At 51.0% G+C, this 23291-nt stretch overlaps 1 protein-coding gene across 12 annotated transcripts in view; it reads left to right on the top strand.

Annotated features, from left to right (window-relative positions):
- Positions 1 to 23291, top strand: part of LOC119963540 (electrogenic sodium bicarbonate cotransporter 1-like) — a 296890-nt gene that overhangs the window by 3868 nt on the left and 269731 nt on the right. The window contains exon 1 of one of the 12 annotated variants that reach the window (XM_038792818.1): positions 7968 to 7986. The exons of the other annotated variants lie outside the window; for them this stretch is intronic. The gene's annotated coding sequence lies outside the window, so the exon portion shown is untranslated. Of the gene's footprint in view, positions 1 to 7967; positions 7987 to 23291 lie in introns of those variants that run through there. 12 annotated transcript variants of the gene reach the window in all.

Genomic DNA, 23291 nt, shown 5'->3' with positions numbered 1-23291 from the left:
TGGAAACCGGCTCGAATAAAGTTAGAAGTCCGTCTTTTATTTGGGTTCCGTTGTCTGCCCTCAGTTTGAGGAGGAACCCTCTGTACAGGGGAATTGTGTTGTCTTTGGTCAGACGCCACGTGTTTCTAAAGCCAGTGCACGATATGAAACTGGTCAGAATGAGAAGGATCGGGCTGGGAAGGTCCATCTCCCTGTCTGTCCATTCACATCGGCTGCAAACATTTTAATAATTGCGAGAGTCTGTAAATTGAAGGAGGGAGGTCAGTGTTGGTGTCACTGAGGGTAACACTCGCTCACCTCGGAGTCACAAGGTGCTGGCAAGGTTACTACTGAGGGAGTGCTGCACTGTCAGAGGGTCAGTACTGAGGGAGTGCTGCACTGTCAGAGGGTCAGTACTGAGGGAGTGCTGCACTGTCAGAGGGTCAGTACTGAGGGAGCGCCGCACTGTCAGAGGGTCAGTACTGAGGGAGTGCTGCACTGTCAGAGGGTCAGTACTGAGGGAGTGCCGCACTGTGAGAGGGTCAGTACTGAGGGAGTGCGGCACTGTCAGAGGGTCAGTACTGAGGGAGTGCCGCACTGTCAGAGGGTCAGTACTGAGGGAGTGCCGCACTGTCAGAGGGTCAGTACTGAGGGAGTGCCGCACTGTCAGAGGGTCAGTACTGAGGGAGTGCCGCACTGTCAGAGGGTCAGTACTGAGGGAGTGCCGCACTGTGAGAGGGTCAGTACTGAGGGAGTGCTGCACTGTCAGAGGGTCAGTACTGAGGGAGTGCAGCACTGTCAGAGGGTCAGTACTGAGGGAGTGCCGCACTGTCAGAGAGTCAGTACTGAGGGAGTGCCGCACTGTCAGAGGGTCAGTGCTGAGGGAGTGCTGCATTGTCAGAGGGTCAGTACTGAGGGAGAGCTGCACTGTCAGAGGGTCAGTACTGAGGGAGTGCTGCACTGTCAGAGGGTCAGTACTGAGGGAGTGCCGCACTGTCAGAGGGTCAATACTGAGGGAGTGCTGCACTGTCAGACGGTCAGTACTGAGGGAGTGCTGCACTGTCAGAGGGTCAGTACTGAGGGAGTGCCGCACTGTCAGAGGGTCAGTGCTGAGGGAGTGCTGCACTGTCAGAGGGTCAGTACTGAGGGAGTGCTGCACTGTCAGAGGGTCAGTACTGAGGGAGTGCTGCACTGTCAGAGGGTCAGTACTGAGGGAGTGCTGCACTGTCAGAGGGTGAGTACTGAGGGAGCGCCGCACTGTCAGAGGGTCAGTACTGAGGGAGCGCTGCACTGTCAGAGGGTCAGTACTGAGGGAGTGCCGCACTGTCAGAGGGTCAGTACTGAGGGAGTGCCGCACTGTCAGAGGGTCAGTACTGAGGGAGTGCTGCACTGTCAGAGGGTCAGTACTGAGGGAGTGCCGCACTGTCAGAGGGTCAGTACTGAGGGAGTGCCGCACTGTCAGAGGGTCAGTACTGAGGGTGTGCCGCACTGTCAGAGGGTCAGTACTGAGAGAGTGCTGCACTGTCAGAGGGTCAGTACTGAGGGAGTGTCACACTGTCAGAGGGTCAGTACTGAGGGAGTGCCGCACTGTCAGAGGGTCAGTACTGAGGGAGTGCCGCACTGTCAGAGGGTCAGTACTGAGGGAGTGCTGCACTGTCAGAGGGTCAGTACTGAGGGAGTGCTGCACTGTCAGAGGGTCAGTACTGAGGGAGTGCTGCACTATCAGAGGGTCAGTACTGAGGGAGTGCTGCACTGTCAGAGGGTCAGTACCGAGGGAGTGCTGCACTGTCAGAGGGTCAGTACTGAGGGAGCGCCGCACTGTCAGAGGGTCAGTACTGAGGGAGTGCCGCACTGTCAGAGGGTCAGTACTGAGGGAGTGCTGCACTGTCAGAGGGTCAGTACTGAGGGAGTGCTGCACTGTCAGAGGGTCAGTACTGAGGGAGTGCTGCACTGTCAGAGGGTCAGTACTGAGGGAATGCCGCAGTGTCAGAGGGTCAGTGCTGAGGGAGTGCTGCACTGTCAGAGGGTCAGTTCTGAGGGAGTGCCGAACTGTCAGAGGGTCAGTACTGAGGCAGTGCCGCACTGTCAGAATGTCAGTACTGAGGGAGTGCTGCACTGTCAAAGGGTCAGTACTGAGGGAGTGCTGCACTGTCAGAGGGTCAGTACTGAGGGAGTGTCACACTGTCAGAGGGTCAGTACTGAGGGAGTGCCGCACTGTCAGAGGGTCAGTACTGAGGGAGTGCTGCACTGTCAGAGGGTCAGTACTGAGGGAGTGCTGCACTGTCAGAGGGTCAGTACTGAGGGAGTGCTGCACTGTCAGAGGGTCAGAACTGAGGGAGTGCTGCACTGTCAGAGGGTCAGTACTGAGGGAGCGCCGCACTGTCAGAGGGTCAGTACTGAGGGAGTGCCGCACTGTCAGAGGGTCAGTACTGAGGGAGTGCTGCAATGTCAGAGGGTCAGTACTGAGGGAGTGCTGCACTGTCAAAGGGTCAGTACTGAGGGAGTGCTGCACTGTCAGAGGGTCAGTACTGAGGGAATGCCGCAGTGTCAGAGGGTCAGTGCTGAGGGAGTGCTGCACTGTCAGAGGGTCAGTTCTGAGGGAGTGCCGAACTGTCAGAGGGTCAGTACTGAGGCAGTGCCGCACTGTCAGAATGTCAGTACTGAGGGAGTGCTGCACTGTCAAAGGGTCAGTACTGAGGGAGTGCTGCACTGTCAGAGGGTCAGTACTGAGGGAGTGCGGCACTGTCAGAGGGTCAGTACTGAGGGAGTGCTGCACTGTCAGAGGGTCAGTACTGAGGGAATGCCGCAGTGTCAGAGGGTCAGTGCTGAGGGAGTGCTGCACTGTCAGAGGGTCAGTACTGAGGGAGTGCCGAACTGTCAGAGGGTCAGTACTGAGGCAGTGCCGCACTGTCAGAATGTCAGTACTGAGGGAGTGCTGCACTGTCAGAGGGTCAGTACTGAGGGAGTGCTGCACTGTCAGAGGGTCAGTACTGAGGGAGTGCTGCACTGTCAGAGGGTCGGTACTGAGGGAGTGCCGCACTGTCAGAGGGTCAGTACTGAGGGAGTGCTGCACTGTCAGAGGGTCAGTACTGAGGGGGTGCTGCACTGTCAGAGGGTCAGTACTGAGGGAGTGCCGCACTGTCAGAGGGTCAGTACTGAGGGAGTGCTGCACTGTCAGAGGGTCAGTACTGAGGGAGTGCGGCACTGTCAGAGGGTCAGTACTGAGGGAGTACTGCACTGTCAGAGGGTCAGTACTGAGGGAGTGCTGCACTGTCAGAGGGTCAGTACTGAGGGAATGCTGCACTGTCAGAGGGTCAGTACTGAGGGAGTGCCGCACTGTCAGAGGGTCAGTACTGAGGGAGTGCGGCACTGTCAGAGGGTCAGTACTGAGGGAGTACTGCACTGTCAGAGGGTCAGTACTGAGGGAGTGCTGCACTGTCAGAGGGTCAGTACTGAGGGAATGCTGCACTGTCAGAGGGTCAGTACTGAGGGAGTGCCGCACTGTCAGAGGGTCAGTACTGAGGGAATGCTGCACTGTCAGAGGGTCAGTACTGAGGGAGTGCCGCACTGTCAGAGGGTCAGTACTGAGGGAGTGCGGCACTGTCAGAGGGTCAGTACTGAGGGAATGCTGCACTGTCAGAGGGTCAGTACTGAGGGAGTGCCGCACTGTCAGAGGGTCAGTACTGAGGGAGTACTGCACTGTCAGAGGGTCAGTACTGAGGGAGTGCTGCACTGTCAGAGGGTCAGTACTGAGGGAATGCTGCACTGTCAGAGGGTCAGTACTGAGGGAGTGCCGCACTGTCAGAGGGTCAGTACTGAGGGAGTGCGGCACTGTCAGAGGGTCAGTACTGAGGGAGTGCTGCACTGTCAGAGGGTCGTACTGAGGGAGTGCCGCACTGAGGGGCGGGCGGATGGGATGGGTCACACCCACGGAGAGGGCTGTGCTGTTGAAGGTGTTGTCTGTCAGATGAGATGTTAATCCAGGGCCATATCTGTTCTCTCAGGCCATAGGATCATAGAAAAGTTACAGTACTGAAGGAGGCCATTTGTCCCATCTTGTCTATGCCAGCCATTGGTCACCAAGTGCCCTTTCTAATCCCACCTTCCTGCAGCCGGTCCTGAGCCCTATAGTTTAGAGCACTTAAGGTGCAGATCAGATAGTTTAGGATGTCTGCCTCCACCACAATTAGGGCAGCGAATTGCAGCTTCCCCACCACTCTGACATTTCTACCACTGTTCTTGAATCTATGTCCCTTGGTTCTAGAATTCAGCCCTAGGGGAAACACATTAATCCTGTCCAGTTTATCTCTGTCCCTAGTAGTGGATGGAGAAGATCGTTCAGCTGCTATTGCAAATAGACTGGGGCAGTTCTCTCCAGTCTCCAGCTTTTTTTCTCCACAGCTGTGTCAAAGAGTCACCGGACTCGAAACGTTCGCTCTTTTCTCTCCCAACAGATGCTGCCAGACCTGCTGAGATTTTCCAGCATTTTCTCTTTTGTTTCAGATTCCAGCGTCCGCAGTAATTTGCTTTTACGGAGCAGTTCTCACCTGTGCTAATCTATATCTCCCATCACTGAAACAGATTACCTGGCCATTTGCACATTGCCCTGTTTGTGGGGAGCTTGCTATTAGCTGCTGTGTATCCGACATTATTACACTGCAAGAAGTATTTCATTGCTGGAAGGCACTTTGGGATAACATGATAGGTGCTGCACAAAACTCTTCCCATTGTGTCATTCAGGTGACGAGTGAGATTCCTGACCTTTTCGTCATTTCAGTGTTGGCAGAGTGGCCAATGAAAGCCGTGAGACCCCACTCCTGGCTTGTAACGCCTGGCGAGATCTAACGCGATCTTTGCAGGATGTTGTGATGTAAATCCTGTCCATTGTGGCCGGGATGACTTTTTGGCAAATCTGCGTATTAGAGTGAGACAGTTAGTCTGACATTCATAGAACAGTACAGCAGCACAGAACAGGCCCTTCGGCCCTCAATGTTGTGCCGAGCCATGATCAGTCATGTGCAGATTCTCTAGGGGTAGCTGAAGCCTTGGGATTGATCGCCTTTGCCTCAGAGACCTCGGGCGAGCACTCGAGGGGTCCCTCAGGGGATTGGAGGCCCCCAGCTGCATATCCTTTGGGCAGGGTGCTGCCCTTGGCACTACCAGTGCCATGTGGACACCCTGACCCTGCCCAGGTGGACCTGACAGCTGGCATGGGCACTGGCAGAGTACATGTGATTTTGTCGGGAATGCCTGATGTGGATCTTGGGAAGGGCGGGTGTTCGTTCCCACAGTGCCTTCGGGCTGGGAGGAGGGTGGGGATTGTTTTGGTGGTCTTGGATGGAGGGAAGCCATTTAAAAGATGAACCCCCCGCCCCCGGGTGATGGAGTTGTGTGTGTGTGTGTGTGTGTGTGTCCCCCCCCCCCTTCCGCCACTGTACAAAATGGGGCTCTGTGGTGCCTCGGCCGCAAGTTCCCCATTCCTGGTCGGGGCTGGTTTAGCACACTGGGCTAAATCGCTGGCTTTTAAGGCAGGCCAGCAGCACGGTTCAATTCCCGTACCAGCCTCCCCCGACAGGCGCTGGAATGTGGCGACTAGGGGCTTCGCACAGTAACTTCATTTGAAGCCTACTCGTGACAATAAGCGATTTTCATTTCATTTCAGGCCTCTTATACAACGCAAGTCGTGTTGAATACACACGGCTAAACGCACTCGCGAGGGGGCTTTGTTTCCTTTTGGGAGAATCGCACCCTGAGCCTTGTCCCCACCTGTCATGTGACTGGCGATGGGGTGGAGTTTGGGTGGTGCTGGGTGGTGAATGGCTGAAGTTGGGGTGGGGGGGGGGGTAAGTGTGGGGTACTGGGGTGAGCAGTGGATAGTGTTGGGTGGGGGGGGGGTAGTGTGGTGTTAGGATGGGGTTGGGTGATGTGGTGTGTGTGGTGTTGAGCGGAGAGGGCGGTGTGATGTTGGACGGGGATGATGATACGGTGTTGGATGCGGGGGCTGTGTGCTGTTGGGCAGGGGGGAGTAGGTGGTGTTGGGGTGCAGGAAGGGGGTGGTGTTAGGGTGGGGAATGTGTGTGTGTGTATGCTGTTGGGCGAGGGTGATTGAGTTGTGTGGGGGAGGAGAGTGTGTTGTTGGGGGTAGATGTGTTAGGGTTGGGTGGTATAGAGGGGGTGGCGGGATGGGTGGTGTTGGTTGGCGCGGATATAGACGGGTGTGCTGTGTGGTGTCAATCATATGGGAAAATCTGGAACACATGAAATCTTCATCCTCCACAAGTGACCCATCCCCAGCACAGCTCTCTCACCTTGTGCCCCCCTCACCCCCATCTCTGTACATTGAAGGTGTACCCAGCACCAGTTCTAAATACTGACTCTGCCACATTAACAAAGAGGAGCAGAGAGGCAGTTCTTCTGGGCGTCCGGGACAATATTCATCCCTCAACCAACCTCATTCAGCACATTGGCCGGCATTTCCTGGCCTTCACTGCGGCTAAGCCAGAAATCCATTAATGTTCAGGGGCGAGCGGGCCAGAAATCCCACCCATTGCCTGGTAATTATCATGCTGGTGTGTGTGGGATCTTGCTGTGTGAAGTTTGGTTGCTGCTTTCCCTACATTACAACAAAGACTCCACTTGAAAAAGAACTTTGTTGGCTGTGGAAATGCTTTGTAACACGCCGAAGTAGTGAAAGGTGCTATGGAAATGTAAAGTCTTTATTACAGTTGTGGTGCAGATATATCGAGTCTCTCACATTTTCTGCCTCCACGCACTCTGTAGCTCCCGAAACACAAACATGCGGAACACTCAGTCCCATATCCCACTGCTCCCAGTTGCCCACCTTTGACCCTGATACCCCCACCCTGATACCCCCCACACTGATACCCCCCACACTGATACCCCCACACTGATACCCCCCACACTGATACCCCCACACTGATACCCCCACCCTGATACCCCCACCCTGATACCCCCCACACTGATACCCCCCACACTGATACCCCCACACTGATACCCCCACACTGATACCCCCACACTGTAAATACCCCACTGATGCTCGTGCCTGCTCCCCATGCTGACCTCCTCCAGAAACAAAGCTGCCAATTTGTGCACAGCAAGATTCCACAAGAAGCAATGTGGGATGGCCAGATTATCGGTTTATGCGATATCTGATTAACACTAATCCAGGGGCTGGTTTAGCACAGTGAGCTAAACAGCTGGCTTGTAATGCAGAGCAAGACCAGCAGCGTGGGTTCAATTCCCGTACCAGCCTCCCCGAACAGGTGCCGGAATAGGGGCTTTACGCAGTAACTTCATTGAAGCCTACTTGTGACAATCAGCGATTATTATTATAACATTGGTCAATGCATCATAAATAAGGGCAGCACGATGGCGCAGTGGGTTAGCCCTGCTGCCTCACGGCACCATGATCCCAGATTCGATCCCGGCTCTGGGTCACTGTCTGTGTGGAGTTTGCACATTCTCCCCGTGTTTGCGTGGGTTTCGCCCCCACAACCCAAAGACGTGCAGGGTAGGTGGATTGGCCACGCTAAATTGCCCCTTAATTGGAAAAATTAATTGGGTACTCTAAATTTTTTTTTTTTTTAAATATCATAAATAACTCAGATGCTCTTTTTTTGAAGTTATTCACCCAGGTGGCCCGGACCGATATTTAGATGGATGGTTGTTATCACACTGCTGTGTGTGGGATCTTGCTCTGCCGCAAATTGGCTGCCACATTTCCCACGTCGCAACATCTCAAAAGGAGCTCCAGCGGCTTTGAAGCGCTTTGGGAAGTCCCATGGCTGTAAACGGCGCAGTAGAAATGCAAATTCTTCCTTTCTGTAATCCATTTCTAAAGATAGATCAGATCAGAGTGAAATATGGATTAGACAGGCACAGAAACACTGAGAGAAGATGTCAATCAGCTTTGTGAGGGTTCCTCCTCCTCTACCTCTCTTGTCGATGTTTCTTGAGACTTTAGGAAGTATTTGTGGATTGTGCGAGGTGAGCTCTGATGTTTGGTGTTCTGTTTATTGTACTTGGCTTGACCTATAGGACAGAGTGCCCACAGGGAAAGAGATTATGGACTTTCCTTGCATTATACGAGTCATTTATTACGATTCATTCATTATATTGCAATATATTATAATTATGCATTCCTTCAGTATGATTTATTTCATATTATTATTAAAATTTAATTTTAATTTATGTGAGCACCATATTAACATTGTGACGTAGCTCACTGCTGGAGAGGCAGAAATTCCCTCAAAATAAATATTGGGAAGACTGAGCCAATGTCTTCGCCCCCCCCCCCCAAGCCACGTATCGGTGACCCCACCAGGACCGTCTGGTTCCACCTCCGTCACGTCGTCCCAAGCTGCCCCTGCCTCAGCACACTCACTGCCGTAGCCCTCTTCCGGCGAGGCTGGATTTCGTGTTCTCAGTGAGGGTCCCAGCCGCTGGTTGGAGAGCCAGCAGGAGGCCCGACACCTCCGGCACTCAATGTGGGCGGCGTCAGGGCTCCGTCGGGTGGAAATCCTGCCCACCGAGAACTGCCGACCAATCGGTGGCTGGCAGGCGTTGGGGGTGGGTGTTGGCCGCTGCGGATAATGCCCCCACCAGAGGTGGGGGATTGAGGAAAGAGCCAGGCCGCAGGTGGGTGAGGGTGGGGCGGGACATCCCCCCCCCCCCCATTCCCAGCGTTGGGTCCCTCGATCAGGTGCTCAGTGCTTGTGAAAGAGATAAACCTCATGCTCCCCTCCATCACCATGGGCATCCACTATCAACCCCAATGTTGGGCGGCCTTCAAGTGACATGGCAGGTTGGTGTAAATTCCTGAACGACCCACTAAATCCTGCTGGGCTCAGTGATAGGTGACCTTTTACTGGCTCATTAGTGAGCCTAATTAGCCAGCGGGTGGGTTCCCTGCATCAGCTCATTTCCCCTACTGACTTAACGGCGGCTAGTTTTCTCGCCAGCGGGAGTTGATTGCTTGGTTTCTCCCGCGGTTACGCAGGCCCATCCATCACCCAGCCCCACTCTGGTGAGCTCCATGAAATCCAGTCAGGACTGGCCTTGCAGGTTCTATCCTGTATAAATGTAAAGCTATCTGACACGCTGCTGCCCATTTCTTAACTCACACCAAGGCCCATTCACCCATCGCTGCTGAGCTCGCTGAACCACACTGGCTCCAAGCTAATCAATGACTTGATTTAAAATTCTCACCCTTGTTTTCAATTGAATTTATGGCCTCACCCCAACTGATTTTTGGAATCTCCTCCGAGATCATCGGAAGGAGACCATTCGGCCCATCGAGACTGCATCGGCCCTTGGAAAGAGTACCCTACTTAAGCCCATGCCTCTACCCTAACCCCGTAACCCAGTAACCCCACCTAACCTTTTGGACACTCAGGGCAATTTAGCACGGCCAATCCACCTAACCTGCACGTCTTTGGACTGTGGGAGGAAACCGGAGCACCCGGAGGAAACCCACGCAGGCACGGGGAGGAAGTGCAAACTCCTCACAGACAGTCACCTGAGGCCGAAGTTGAACCTGGGACCCTGGAGCTGCGAGGCAGCAGTGCTAACCACTGTGCCACTGTGCTCTTCTAATTCTGGCCTCTTGAGCAGGCCTGATTTTAATCACTCCACCAGTGTTGGCCGTGCCTTCCGCTGCTCAGGTTGTAGGTCCTTGACTCCCCTCCATAAACCTCTCTGCCCCCCTCTGCTCCTTTAAGACACTCGTTAGAACTTACCTCTTTGACCAAGATTTTTGCTGACTTGTCCTCATATCACTTCACGTAGCCCTGTGCCAAATTCTCTTTTACAGTATCATGCTCCCGTGAATTGCCTTGGACAATTTACCATGTTAAAGGTGAAGCATAGACACGGTTTTTGACATTATTAATACTGAAGTTGAGTTTGAGCTAATGTGATGCTGGCAATGGCAGTGCATCAATATTTCTTCACCGCAGCGGGAATGCGAGTTGAGTCTACCCAGAGACTGCTTTACACTCTGACTTTTCATTCAAACTTCAGCAGGTCTGTTAATCTGGAGACCTGGGGTAGGTGAAACCATGGGGATCCAGGACAACGGGCCTTCGGTAAAAGTGTTGCCGTTGATAGAGTTGCCGTACCATCCGATGTTCAAGTCATCGGGGAATGGATTGCAGGCTGGCAGAAAGGGACAGACAGAAATGGGAGACAAAAATGAACAGTGAGAGAGAGGCAGGGAGTTGGAGAGTGGACAAAATGGGAGAGGAACTGAAATGGGGGGGGGGAAACAGAATGAGAGAAATCAAGAAGGAGAGGGTGTGAGACCGAGACAAAGATACGTTGATCGAAACGATGAGGACGGGAAGGAGGAGACCCATGCGGAGAATAAAAACCAGGATAGACCTGTTGGGCCGAATGGTCTGTTTCCAAAATGGCTTATTTCTGTGATGTAAATCCCATGTGATCCTGTGTGAGAGAGAGAGAGAGTGGTGGGGCTTGTGAGAAAGCACGGAAATGTAAACACTTCACTGTGAAGATACAGCTGTAGCTGGAAGTGGGGGACAGGCTGGCCTTGAATTTGCCCAGCTGGGATATTGTAACAGGAACATTTTAATACATTCCTTACTCAGCTATTTTGACAGGTGTTTGCTGGGTTTTATGCCAGGAGATCCTCACGAGCGAGTTTGTGTCTCCAGATCCCAATGTTCAGAAGCCAGCTGCTGGTCAATGCAAAACTAATGAAACTGGGTGAGACCGGTTTTAAAGAAACTGGCTCCCGTGAAACTAGGAATCTACGTTCATGAATTGACAGAGCAGTTGTGGGTGTCACACACGACAGCAGGGGCTTAACAAATTTGACACGAATGTGTTAAGCTAATCTTTTCAGTGTAACCTGAAGGCCTGAGTGATTAATTTTGTTTTTCCTATCTGGCATTAAGCAGGATTCAAAATGTTGACAAAGGTGATAAAATGAGTTTCACAACAGGTAGACTGAAAGAGTGTGTATGTGTGCATGTGCCTGTGTGTGCATGTGCCTGTGTGTGCATGTGCCTGTGTGGTATGCATGTGTGTGTGCTTGTGTGTGTATATGTGTGTGCATGTGTGTGTGCATGCATGTGTGTGTGCGGGCATGTGTGTGTGTGTGTGCATGTTTATGTGTGTGCAGGGGCTGGTTTAGCTCACTAGGGGCTGGTTTAGCTCGCTAGGGGCTGGTTTAGCTCACTCAGCTAAATCGCTGGCTTTTAAAGCAGACCAAGCAGGCCAGCAGCATGGACAGGCGCCGGAATGTGGCGACTAGGGGCTTTTCACAGTAACTTCATTGAAGCCTACTCGTGACAATAAGCGATTTTCATTTTCATGTGTGCATATGTGTGGGTGTGCATGTGCGTGTGTGCATGTGTGTGTGCGTGTGCGCGTGTGTGCATGTGTGTGTATGTGCATGTGCGCATGTGTGTGTGCATGTGTGTGTGTGCATGTGTGTGTGCATGTGTGTGTGCATGTGCGCATGTGTGTGTGTGTGTGCATGTGCGCATGTGTGTGTGTGTGCATGAGTGTGTGTGTGCATGTGCGTGTGTGTGCATGAGTGTGTGTGTGCATGTGTGTGTGTGCATGTGCGTGTGTGCATGTGTGTGTGTGTGCATGTGCGTGTGTGTGTGTCTCAGTCACCATCCCAGTAAGTATCTGCGCTGAAAGTTCTTGATAATGTAGATAAAACCAAACTGCTTCCTCTGGCTTCAGGGTCAGTAACCATAAGCCATGAATGTGGAATAATTGGCAAAAGGACCAGAGTGGAGGTTATGTTATTCTCTAAGTCTGAATAAAGATTGTAGACTTCCAGTTAACACAAATACTTTATTCAGTGGGTTTGTTCTGTTTCCAGAGCTTAACTAGATATAAAACAGTCAAGAGGTATGGCCAGTGAAGCTAAGGTAAACTGCCTATGCTGAGCTGTCTCTGTCTGCTGCTGCTCACTAGCCCTGTGCTTCTGGAAGAGGTAGGTCCTCCCTTGGGCTGGACCCTTTATACCCATCTCTGATGCTGCCCTCTAGTGATGCTGTGGCTGTTACATCTGTCTGTAGTCCCTGGTGTATGTGCAGATGTATGTACAGATGTACAGATCACTACATTCCCCCCCCCCCCCCCCCCCTTTTATTGGACATGTTTTCTAGACTGGCCTCAAGAAAACTGTGCGTAACAAGTGGTGAGAATATGCAAATCTGCACACTGTGGAAATGTGAAAAGTAATACAGAAAAAAATAACTGTGTTATGAGTCCATCGTGAGAAATGTCCATATTCGTCTTGTGCGTGTGTTGAAGTGTCGTTACAAATCTAGCCGGTCGGGTGCCTTATGGCTTCTGCTGGAGCGTCTTAATGGTGGTAGTAGGGATGATGGTGTGATGTCATCAAGAGTACTGTCTGGCGCTGTGTGGCGAGGAACGTCCTGTGGACAAATGGACTCGGTCAAGTCCAGTGTGGGAAATACTGGCGCTGTAGGTCGAATCTCTAATAGATCCCGGCGGTTACAGCAAACAAAATACTCCCACAGATGATTTGACCATGTAGGCCCGCGGTGCCTCCTGCCTGATCACAGTGGCTGACTCAGACCATCCGCCTTCTGGGTCCCAGATTCTGATGGTGTCACCTATTGTCAGCGGCTTGAGTGGGATCGCATGTTGATCGTACTATAGTTTTTGTTTGGAGCATAGTGCCCGCATGCCATTGAGAACCGGTGCGTTGCCGAGGTTTTGCACTCTCTTTGTGCAGATGTCTCTGCCGAAGAGCATTTGCACTGGCGACAGTCCTGAGCTCAGTGGGGTTGCTTGGTACAATAACAGCTAGGTTGATGTCAGAACGCGACTCGGCTGCTTTGCTGATCAGTCGTTTAATGATGTGGACACCTTTTTCCCCTGTTCCATTTGATTGCGGGTAGCGATTCGGTGTTGCACCGTTGTCTGACCTCAACTTTTTCCTGTGTTTGTGGTATTGATTCTGTATGTCATCGTTCGTGAAAGCTGTTTTGCTTGTTTGTTCTGGAGCAGATGTGAATTTGCGAGATTCTTTATCATGCCATGGCATGTTTGTAGTCTTGTCATTGCTTCGCAGTGTGTTGCACCATGTACAGAGTTGTACCATGTTGTACAGGTCGTTGTTTCATTGTTGTTGTTTTTGTCGTTTCTGTCTTGGTTGTTTTCGTTGGCGTTCTTGTTGTTGTCGTTCTTGTTCTTTTTGTCGCGCTTGTTGATTCTGTTTTCGTTGTTTTCGCTTTTATTCTCGTTCGTTTTCTTGTCGTGCTTGTTGTTTCTGGGATGCTTATTGTTGCTTTTGTTGTTCTTGTTGCACTGCATGTTGTTTTTGTTGTTGCTGTTCTTGTTTCTGCTGTGCTTCTTGTGGTTTTTGTTGTTCTTGTTGCGCTCAATGAGTGTGCCATGTGGATGATTTGAGTCATTGTCACAGTTATTGGTGTCAGTGTCTTTTGTGGTATCTGCTACATTGAGGGTATCCTCTTGAGAAGTGTGAGAATGATCTGATGTTGCATTGATGTTGGTGACATCAGTCATTTGTGGTGGATTCGATTCCTGTTCTTTGCTTCCTAGGTGCTCCTCTTCTAGAGTCATTTCTGATTCACTTGAATCATCATTGATTTCTTGGTGCTCCTCTTTTGGAGTCATTTCAGGTTCTTTTGAATCATCTGTGATCTCTTTGTGCTCCTTTTGTGGCGTCAAAATCTTCAGGATTTCTATTGACGAGGTCTGTCTGGACTCTTGGTGCTCCTCTTCTGGAGTCATAATCTTCAAGATTTCAATTGACGAGGTCTCTAAGGACTCTTGGGTGGCCGTCCTCTGATTATTGAGTGCTTCTGTGCAGATGAGCTGAGATATGTCAGTCTCGCTGTGATCCTGCACATCCGGTATGCGAATTGTGATTTCTTTGTCACTTGTCTCACATACAGTGGGTAGACATCCAGCGTCTTCTTCTGGTGGCTCAAATAAGCTTGATAGATCTTCATGGTCTTGTACATGCATGGCGTTCGCTATGGTGTGTTTGCTTGCTTCCATTTTTGAGTCTGTCACTGAGCTGTCTGTGGAGGCTTGCGTCATTCTCTTTGTGGAGGCTTGCGTCACTCTCGTTGTGGAGGCTTGCGTCACTCTCTTTGTGGAGGCTTGCATCACTCTCGTTGTGGAGGCTTGCGTCATTCTCTTTGTGGAGGCTTGCGTCACTCTCTTTGTGGAGCCCTTCATCGCTCTCTCTGTGGAGCCCTTCATCGCTCTCTCTGTGGAGTCTGACATCGCTCTCTTTGTGGAGTCGTGCAATGCCCTCGCTGTAGAGTCGATCTGTGCTCTCTCAACGGAGTTGTTCAGTGCTCTCTGTGTGGCATCGTCTTTGTCTTGGGTATTGCTGTCATCCAATGTACCGACGATCTGCCATGGCATCATGGTGTTGGATTCACCTACCATAAGAGTTGTATTGAGCTTTTCAACCGTGTTGCTGATGCTGTGATCAGGATCTCTGAATAACTCAGCCATGTCTGAGCAGTATTGTGTGTATTGTTCGATAGATAAATCATCGCTTTTTGTTTCGGAGTTGTGATCGTTCTCTTCATGTTCAATGAACAAATCATCTTCTTGTGTGGAGGCTGGGACCCTTCGTGGTGCGTGGACCACTCTCTGTTTCTGGGCATCAGGCTGCAGCATAATCCTGCACTCACGGGATGTCATATATGCTGGGCTGAAGATTCCCCATTCTGAAGAACTCTTCGTCGGGGTCTTCACGGTACAATAAGTTGCGGTTCGGATTTGGTACTGAGGTAGCCATCTCCCAAGATGAAATCTTTGTCTGAGTCGTTGTCTACAAGGACCATATCATCTTATAGGGTGGTGCTAACTGCTTGTTCCAGGGTGTTGTGAAAGTTATTTTCAACTGCTGGTGTAAGTTCAGGCATTGTTCTGTCTTTTGAGGCAAGAAAATTGGGTTTTGCAGCTTTAAATTTCTTTTTGTTAATTTTCGTGCATTTCCCTTTTAAGTGGGCGTGGTCCTGGTCCTCTGACATCATGACGCTCGTGACGACATGCGGAGGACCCGATTGCCCATGCGCACACTGAGTTTCCTGTACTGTGCGCTCTTTTCGCAACTGAGCATGTGCGGCTCCTTTCTCAAGATGGCTGCCGCTCAGAACCTCCGTCTTTCTCCGATTCAACTCTGTCTCCGCCTCGTAGTGAGTGTTCGCGCCATTTTTGCCGATTTTGTTTTCTAAATGATGATTCTGTGTTTGTAGAGACTCAAAGAACTGATTTTGTTTTTGTTCATAAGCAAGGCATTTTTGTATCGTGATTTCTAGAGTTAGATACTTATTTTGTGACAGCTCTTCCCTCAAATTTTTATCAGATAGTCCAGAAATGAATTGATGCATTGTCACAGTGTCTCTGAAATCAGCATAATCACAGCCTTATGGTATTAACTTGAGATTTGTAATAAAATCAGAGATGGACCCGCCATTTCTCTGACAAGAGTTAAATCTTTCCAGCATCTCACCGGACTGACTGTTACAGCATTCAGCAAATGTTTTGAGTACAACGTCTACTTTGGTGTTGTCCTCACCTTCTAAGTAATTAAAGCAATTATAGATATAATGAACTCCAATTGGCTTTATTGGTTGGCCAATTGGAGTATGAGCTCCCTCAATGATAGCTCATTGAGGGGGCCCATATAATCACCTGTGTAGGCTTTGTGAGCCAGTCTTAAGTTGACTGGACTGCTAGCAGCACTGTTTGTAGCTGCTCCTGTAATATCGTTATTGTAAATAAATATTGGTGTGGTGACGGAACTCCTGCCTCCCGTGGATTACTACAATAGATTTCTCTAACTTCATGCCCTCCTATTGAGAGTAGTAAGGCTATTTTCATTGCGTCAGAGGCAGTGCTTAAATCATTAGCTGTGATAAATATTTGGAACAGCTGTTCAAACATTTTCCAGTTATAACTTAAATTACCAGTTGTTTCCAGCTGCCATGGAGTTCCAACAAGTTCCATCGAATCGGTTAGTCATCGAGGATCCATTTGCTGCGAAGTCTTCCACAGTCGAATATCCGGTTTAAGTTTTTCTTCTCTCGCTGGTGTCTAGCTAGCTTTCTGGAATCACTCCTGGCGTCATGTTATTCTCTAAGTCTGAATAAAGATTGTAGACGTCCAGTTAACACAAATACTTTATTCAATGGGTTCATTCTGTTTCCAGAGCTTAACTAAATATAATACAGTCAAGAGGTATGACCAGTGACGCTAAGGCAAACTGCCTATGCTGCGCTGTCTCTGTCTGCTGCTGCTCACTAGCCCTGTGCTTCTGAAAGGGGCGGATCCTCCCTTGGGCTGGACCCTTTATACCCGTCCCTGATGCTGCCCTCTAGTGATGCTGTGGCTGTTACATCTGTCGGTAGTCCCTGGTGTATGTGCAGATGTACAGATCACTACAGAGGTGAGGAGAAAGGTTTGTTACACAGCAATCTGGAATGTGCTGTTTGAAAGGGTGGTGGAGGCAGAGTGAAACTTTAAGATTAGATATATATTTAAAAAGGAGAAATGTGCAGGACTGGGACGGGGGGGGAAAGTACACAGGAGTGAGATTAATTGGACAATTCTTTTAAGGACCCAGCACAGAACTGATGGGCTGAATGGCCTCCTTTGTGTGCAGCACAATTCAAACTTGTGTGCCCAACCCCTGAGACTGTAACACACTCGAAACCATGTTCACACTTTTACAGTGTAAACATTTGGGGGCGCACCTCCTAATTTCTCCAATTAAGCTGCCCTCTCATAAAAGCCTTTTATTTGGATTTAGATTTATTGTCACATGTACCGAGGTACAGTGAAAAGTATTGTTCTACGTACGGTCCAGACAGATCGCTCCATACATGAAAAACATAATAATAATAATCTTTATTAGTGTCACAAGTAGGCTGACATTAACACTGCAATGAAGTTATTGTGAAAAGCCCTCGTCGCCACACTCCGGCACCTGTTCGGGTACACTGAGGGAGAATTCAGAATTCCCAATTCACCTAACAAGCACGTCTTTTGGGACTTGTGGGAGGAAACCGGAGCGCCCGGAGGAAACCCACGCAGACACGGGGAGAACATACAGACTCCGCACAGACAGGGACCCAAGCTGGGAATTGAACCTGGGACCCTGGCGCTGTGAAGCCACAGTGCTAACCACTGTGCTGCCATGCCGCCCATAAATATACAATGCAAATGCATAGACACAGACATCGGGTGCAGCATACAGAGTGTAGTACTACACAGTAGAGAAGATCCTTCCAGAAGTACTCGGGGATAAAGGGTCGAGCATGAAGGAGAAACTGAAGGAAATCCTTATTAGTCAGGAAATTGTATTGGGGAAATTGATGGGATTAAAACCCAATAATTCCCCATGGCCTGAAGCTCTGCATCCCAGAGTACTTAAGGAAGTGGCCCGAAATAGTGGACACATTGGTGATCATTTTCCAGCATTCTATAGACTCTGGAAGAGTCCCAATGGATTGGAGGGTAACTAATGTAACCCCACTTCTTAAAAAAGGAGGGAGAGAGTAAACGAGGAATTATGGACGGGTTAGCCTGACATCGGTGGTGGGGAAAATGCTGGAGTCAGTAATTAAGGATGAAATAACTGAGCATTTGGAAAGTGGGGACAGGATCGGTCCAAATTAGGGAAGGGAAATCATGCTTTTAGGATGTGATCAGTATAATGCACAAGGGTGAACCAGTGGATGTATATCTGGACTTTCAAAAGGCTTTTGACAAGGTCCCACACGAGAGATTAATGAGCAAAATTAAAGCGCATGGTATTGGGTGTAATGTATTGATGTGGATAGAGAACTGGTTGGCAGATAGGAAGCAGAGAGTGAGAATACACGGGTCCTTTTCAGAGTGGCAGGCAGTGACTAGTGGGGTATCGCAGGGTTCATTGTTGGGACCCCAGCTGTTGACAATATACATTAATGATTTAGATGAAGGAATTGCAATATCTCCAAATTTGCAGATGACACAAAGCTGGGTGGCAGTGCATGCTGTGAGGAGGATGCAAAGATGCTGCAGGGTGACTTGGACAGGCTGGCTGAGTGGGCAAATACTTGGAAATTCAACACAATGTGGGTAAATGTGAGGTTGTCCACTTTGGTGGCAAAAACAGAAAGGCAGATTATTAACTGAATGGTGGCAGTTTAGGAAAAGGGGAAGTGCAACGAGACCTGGGTGTGATGGTGGAACAGTCGCTGTAGGTTGGCATGCAGGTACAGCAGGTGGTGAGGGTTGGCATGCAGGTACAGCAGGTGGTGAGGGTTGGCATGCAGGTACAGCAGGCGGTGAGGGTTGGCATGCAGGTACAGCAGGCGGTGAGGGTTGGCATGCAGGTACAGCAGGTGGTGAGGGTTGGCATGCAGGTACAGCAGGCGGTGAGGGTTGGGATGCAGGTACAGCAGGCGGTGAGGGTTGGCATGCAGGTACAGCAGGCGGTGAGGGTTGGCATGCAGGTACAGCAGGCGGTGAGGAAAGCTAATGGCTTGCTGGCTTTCACAGCGAGAGGATTTGAGTATGGGAGTAGGGATGTCTTGCTGCAGTTATACAGGGCCTTGGCGAGATCACACCTTGAGTATTGTGGCAGTTTTGGTCTCCTAGTTTGAGGAAGGACATTCCTGCTATTGAGGGTGTCCAGCGAAGGATCACCAGACTAATTCCCGGGATGGCAGGACTGACAGATGAAGAAAGATCGGATTGACTGGGCTTGTACTGACTGGGGTTTAGAAGAATGAGAGAGGATCTCAGAGAAACATAAAATCCTGATGGACAGGCTGGATGCGGGAAGAATGTTCCCGGTGTTAGGGACGTCCAGGACTAGGGATCACAGCCTAAGAATAAGGGGGTAACCCATTCAGGACTGAGATAAGGAAGAACATCGTCTCTCAGAGAGTTGTGAACTTGTGGAATTCTCTGCCACAGAAAGCTGTTGGGTCCAGTTTGTTGGATATATTCAAGAGGGAGCTGGACGTGGCCCTTGTGGCTAAAGGGATTGAGGGGAATGGAGAGAAAGCGGGAGTGGGATGCTGAATTTGCATGATCAGCCATGATCATATTGGATGATGGTGCAGGCTCGAAGGGCCGAATGGCCTCCTCCTGCACCCATTGTCTATGTTTCTGTGCGTGGAGAGATGAGTTCACTCAGTAAGAGGGTCATTTCAGGAGTCTGGTGACAGTGGGGAAGAAGCTGTTTTTGAATTTGTTAGTGCGTGTTCTCAGACTTTTGTACCTCCTGCCCGATGGAAGAAGTTGGAAGAGTGAGTAAGCCGGGTGGGAGGGGTCTTTGATTATGCTGCCCGCTTTCCCCAGGCAGCGGGAGGTGTAGACAGAGCCAATGGATGGGAGGCAGGTCCGTGTGATGGACTGGGCGGTATTCACGACTCTCTGAAGTTTAAAAAAAATTTAGAGTACACAATTATTTTTGTTTTTTTCAATTAAGGGGCAATTTAGTGTGGCCAATCTACCTAGCCTGCACATCTTTGGGTTCTGGGGGTGAAACCCACACAGACATGGGGAGAATATGCAAACTCCACACGGACAGTGATCCGGGTCCGGGATTCGAACCCGGGTTCTCAGCACTGCAGTCCCCGTGCAAACCACTGCACCACATGCCGCCCTTCTCTGTAGTTTCTCAAGGTCTTGGACCGAGCAGTTGCCATACCAGGCTGTGATGCAGCCAGATAGGATGCTTTCTATGATGCATCTGTAAAAATTGGTGAGAGTCAATGTGGACATGGCAAATTTCCTTAGTTTCCTGAGGAAGTATAGGCGCTGTTGTGCTGTCTTGGTCGTAGCGTTGACTGGGTGATCAGGACAGATTGTTGATGTGCACACCTAGGAATGTGAAGCTGTCAATCATCTCCACCTCGGCACCATTGATGCTGACAGTGGTGTGTACGATACTTTGCTTCCTGACGTCAATGACCAGCTCTTTAGTTTTGCTGACGTTGAGGGAGAGATTGTTGTCGTTACGCCACTCCACTAGGTTCTCTATCTCCCTCCTGTAGTCTGACTCATCGTTGTTTGAGATATGACGCCCTACTGTTGTGCATCAGCAAACTGGTAGATGGAGTTGGAGCTAAATTCTGCCACACAGTCATGTGTGTACAGGGAGTACAGTAGGGGGCTAAGTACGCAGCCTTGCGGGGCTCCACGTATTGAGGACTATCGTGGAGGAGGTGTTGTTGTTTATCTTTACTGATTGTGGTCTATGCGTCAGGAAGTCGAGGATCCAGTTGCAGAGGGAGGAGCCAAGTCCTAGGTTTTGGAGCTTTGATATGAGCTTGGCTGGGTTATGGTGATGAAGGCGGAGCTGTAAGTCAATAAATAAGAGTCTGATGTAGGAGTCCTTGTTTTCGAGATGCTATAGGGATGAGTGTAGGGCCAGGAAGATGCGTCTGCTGTGGACCGGGTGTGGTGGTATGTGAATTGCAGAGGACCTATGCATTCTGGGAGTATGGAGATGATGTGTCCCATGACCAACCTTTCGAAGCACTTCATTACGATCGATGTCAAGGGCACCGGACAGCAGTCATTGAGGCACGTTGCCCGGTTCTTCTTTGGCACCGGTATGATGGTGATCTTCTTGGAGCAGGTGGGAACCTCGGAACGGAGTAGGGACAGGTTGAAGATGTCCAAGAACACATCCGCCAGTTGGTCCCCGCAGGATCAGAGTGAACGACCAGGGGCCCCGTCAGGACCCACTGCCTTTCAAGAAGGGCGATCTGACTTCGGAGGCTGTGACAGGGTGTGTCTGACTTCCAGGGGCGGCATGGCGTAAGCAGCCGCACACAGGACGGCTCCGACCCGGAAACAACGGTTTTGGTGCTTCAAATCCGATAGTGGGTCACCTCCGAGGGGAAAAAAGGGCGCAAAAGTGGAAGGAGACTGAGAAGACTGAGCACTCCCCGGGACTGTTATGCTGGTAACCTATCGGACCCGGCAGAACCCGTTCAGAAACGCAGCCTAAAGCGTGGAGGGATCTCGAGGTGCGGCAAAGTCCGATAAAATGGCGGCGGAAGGAGAAGGGTTGGCGTCTGAGGGAAAAGCTCAGACGGAGCGATTAATGGCTTTTATAAAGGATGAACTCTGGGACCAGGGAAGAGGAATGCAATGGGCTGGTCGAGGGCCATCGACGGAGCAGTAGCACGTCTGCAGGTAACAATGGACCGTAAGGAGAAGCCATCGAGGCACAAGGCGCGAAGCTGTCCGACGTGAGCCGGTGGTTTCCGATCAAAGTGAGGATCGTATCCCTGGAAGCGGAGGTGGTGGCCCTCAGGGATGTGGAGATCAGGGTGAAGGTCGAGGAGCATAAAAATAGGTCCAGGCGGCAGAATCTCCGAATGGTGGGGCTGGCCGAGGGCTGGGAGGGAACGAGGGCCACAAAGGTGTGTGACGAAGGTGTTGGGCTGGGCAGTTAATGTGGAGAAGGTGAGGCAGTGGTGGGGAGAGGAGGGAGCAGAGCGGCTTAGGCTGGATGAGGAATCCTGCAGGAGATCCAGCCTCAGAGCCTTGGTGACGGCCCCCCCCCCGGGGAAGGACTCGGAGGGCCCGGTGGTACGATCGACGGCTAAGGTATGAAACCTGCTGAGGAGGCACTTTACATTGGAGGGGCTGTTGATGTTGACACCAGTGTGTGGGAATCCGGTATCAGCCGGGGCGGATGGATGGGGTGTAGAGAAGGTGGAGAGAGGTGGGGCTGAAGAAGGGGAAGGACTTGCACCTGGAAGGGCAACGTGCGGGTTTACAGGAGCTACAGGAAAGGTTTGAGCTGCCATGGGGGAGTGGGTTTAGGTACCTACAGGTACGGGACTTTGTAAAGAAAGAGTGCAGGGTGTTTCCCATGCTGCCTGGGAAAACTCTGCTGGAGCAATTCATACTCCCAGACAAGCTTGGAAAGGGTTGGGGGGGGGGGGGACGTATACGGGTTACTTCGGGAGCTAGGGGGAGTGCAAGTGGTGAGGATTGAATGTAAGTGGGAGGAGGAGCTGGGGGTGGGGGGGAATTGATTGGCATGTGTGGGGCGAAGCTCTGCCTCGGGTGAATGCCTCTTCTTGTGTGCTGATGAGCCTGGTCCAGTTTAAGACTGTGCACAGGGTGCATATGACTCGAGCACAAATGAGCGAGTTCTTACATGGGGTGGCTAACGTGTGTGAAAAGTGTGGGCGCGGGCCGGTGAACCACATTCACGTGTTCTGGGGTGTGAGAAGCTGGCACGGTCTGGGACGAGGTCAGGCCAGACTCAATGTTGGCGATCGGTAGCATCGTGGGGGTAGCACGGTAGCATATTGGTTAGCACTGTTGCTTCACCGCACCGGGGTACCAGGTTCGATTCCCGGCTGGGTCACTGTCTGTGTGGAGTCTGCACGTTCTCCCCGTGTCTGCGTGGGTTTCCTCCAGGTGCTCCGGTTTCCTCCCACAGTCCAAAGAGGTGCAGGTTAGGTCTATTGGCCATGCTAAATTGCCCCTTAGTGTCCAAAAAGGTTGGGTGGGGTTGCGGGAATGGGGTGGAGGTGTACAGATGGGGTGGAGGTGTGGGCATAGGTGGGGTGCTCTTTCTAAGGGCCGGTGCGGACTCGATGGGCCAAATGGCCTTCTTCTGCACTGTAAATTATATGATTCTATAATCTTTTGGGGTCTGAGCTGATGGAGGGAAAAAAGGCCGACGTTGTGGCTTTTGCTTCTCTAATCGTCTGGCGTAGGATTTTGTTAAATTGGAGGCGGACACGTCACCGGGAGCGGCAGCCTGGCTGGGGGTCCTGGGGCTGGGGGTCCTGGGGCTGGGAGTCCTGTGGGTGGGGGTCCTGGGGCTGGGGGTCCTGGGGCTGGGGGTCCTGGGGCTGGGGGTCCTGTGGGTGGGGGTCCTGGGGCTGGGGGTCCTGGGGCTGGGGGTCCTGTGGCTGGGGTTCCTGGGGCTGGGGGTCCTGGGGCTGGGGGTCCTGGGGCTGGGGGTCCTGGGGCTGGGGGTCCTGTGTGACTTTCTACATTTGGAAAAGATCAAATTTTAGTTGAGGGGGTTGGAGGAGGGATTCGAAGTATGGTGGGGATTGTTCATGACAATGTGTGAAGAATTGTTCATCGCGGGGATGGGGGGAAGGATAAAGGGTAAAATGGGATAATATTGTACAAACTGTGTGCTGATGATTGTGTTGCTATATTTAGAATTGGTTTTGTTTATACATGTTGGGAATAAAATACATTTTTTAAAAAGTGTCGGTGTGTCTGGAGCTGCTGGGGCACTTGACAATGGT

This window comes from Scyliorhinus canicula, chromosome 3 (genome assembly GCF_902713615.1).
Source record: "Scyliorhinus canicula chromosome 3, sScyCan1.1, whole genome shotgun sequence".
Classification (NCBI taxonomy): domain Eukaryota; kingdom Metazoa; phylum Chordata; class Chondrichthyes; order Carcharhiniformes; family Scyliorhinidae; genus Scyliorhinus; species Scyliorhinus canicula.
This window is presented reverse-complemented; position numbering and strand designations above follow the sequence as displayed.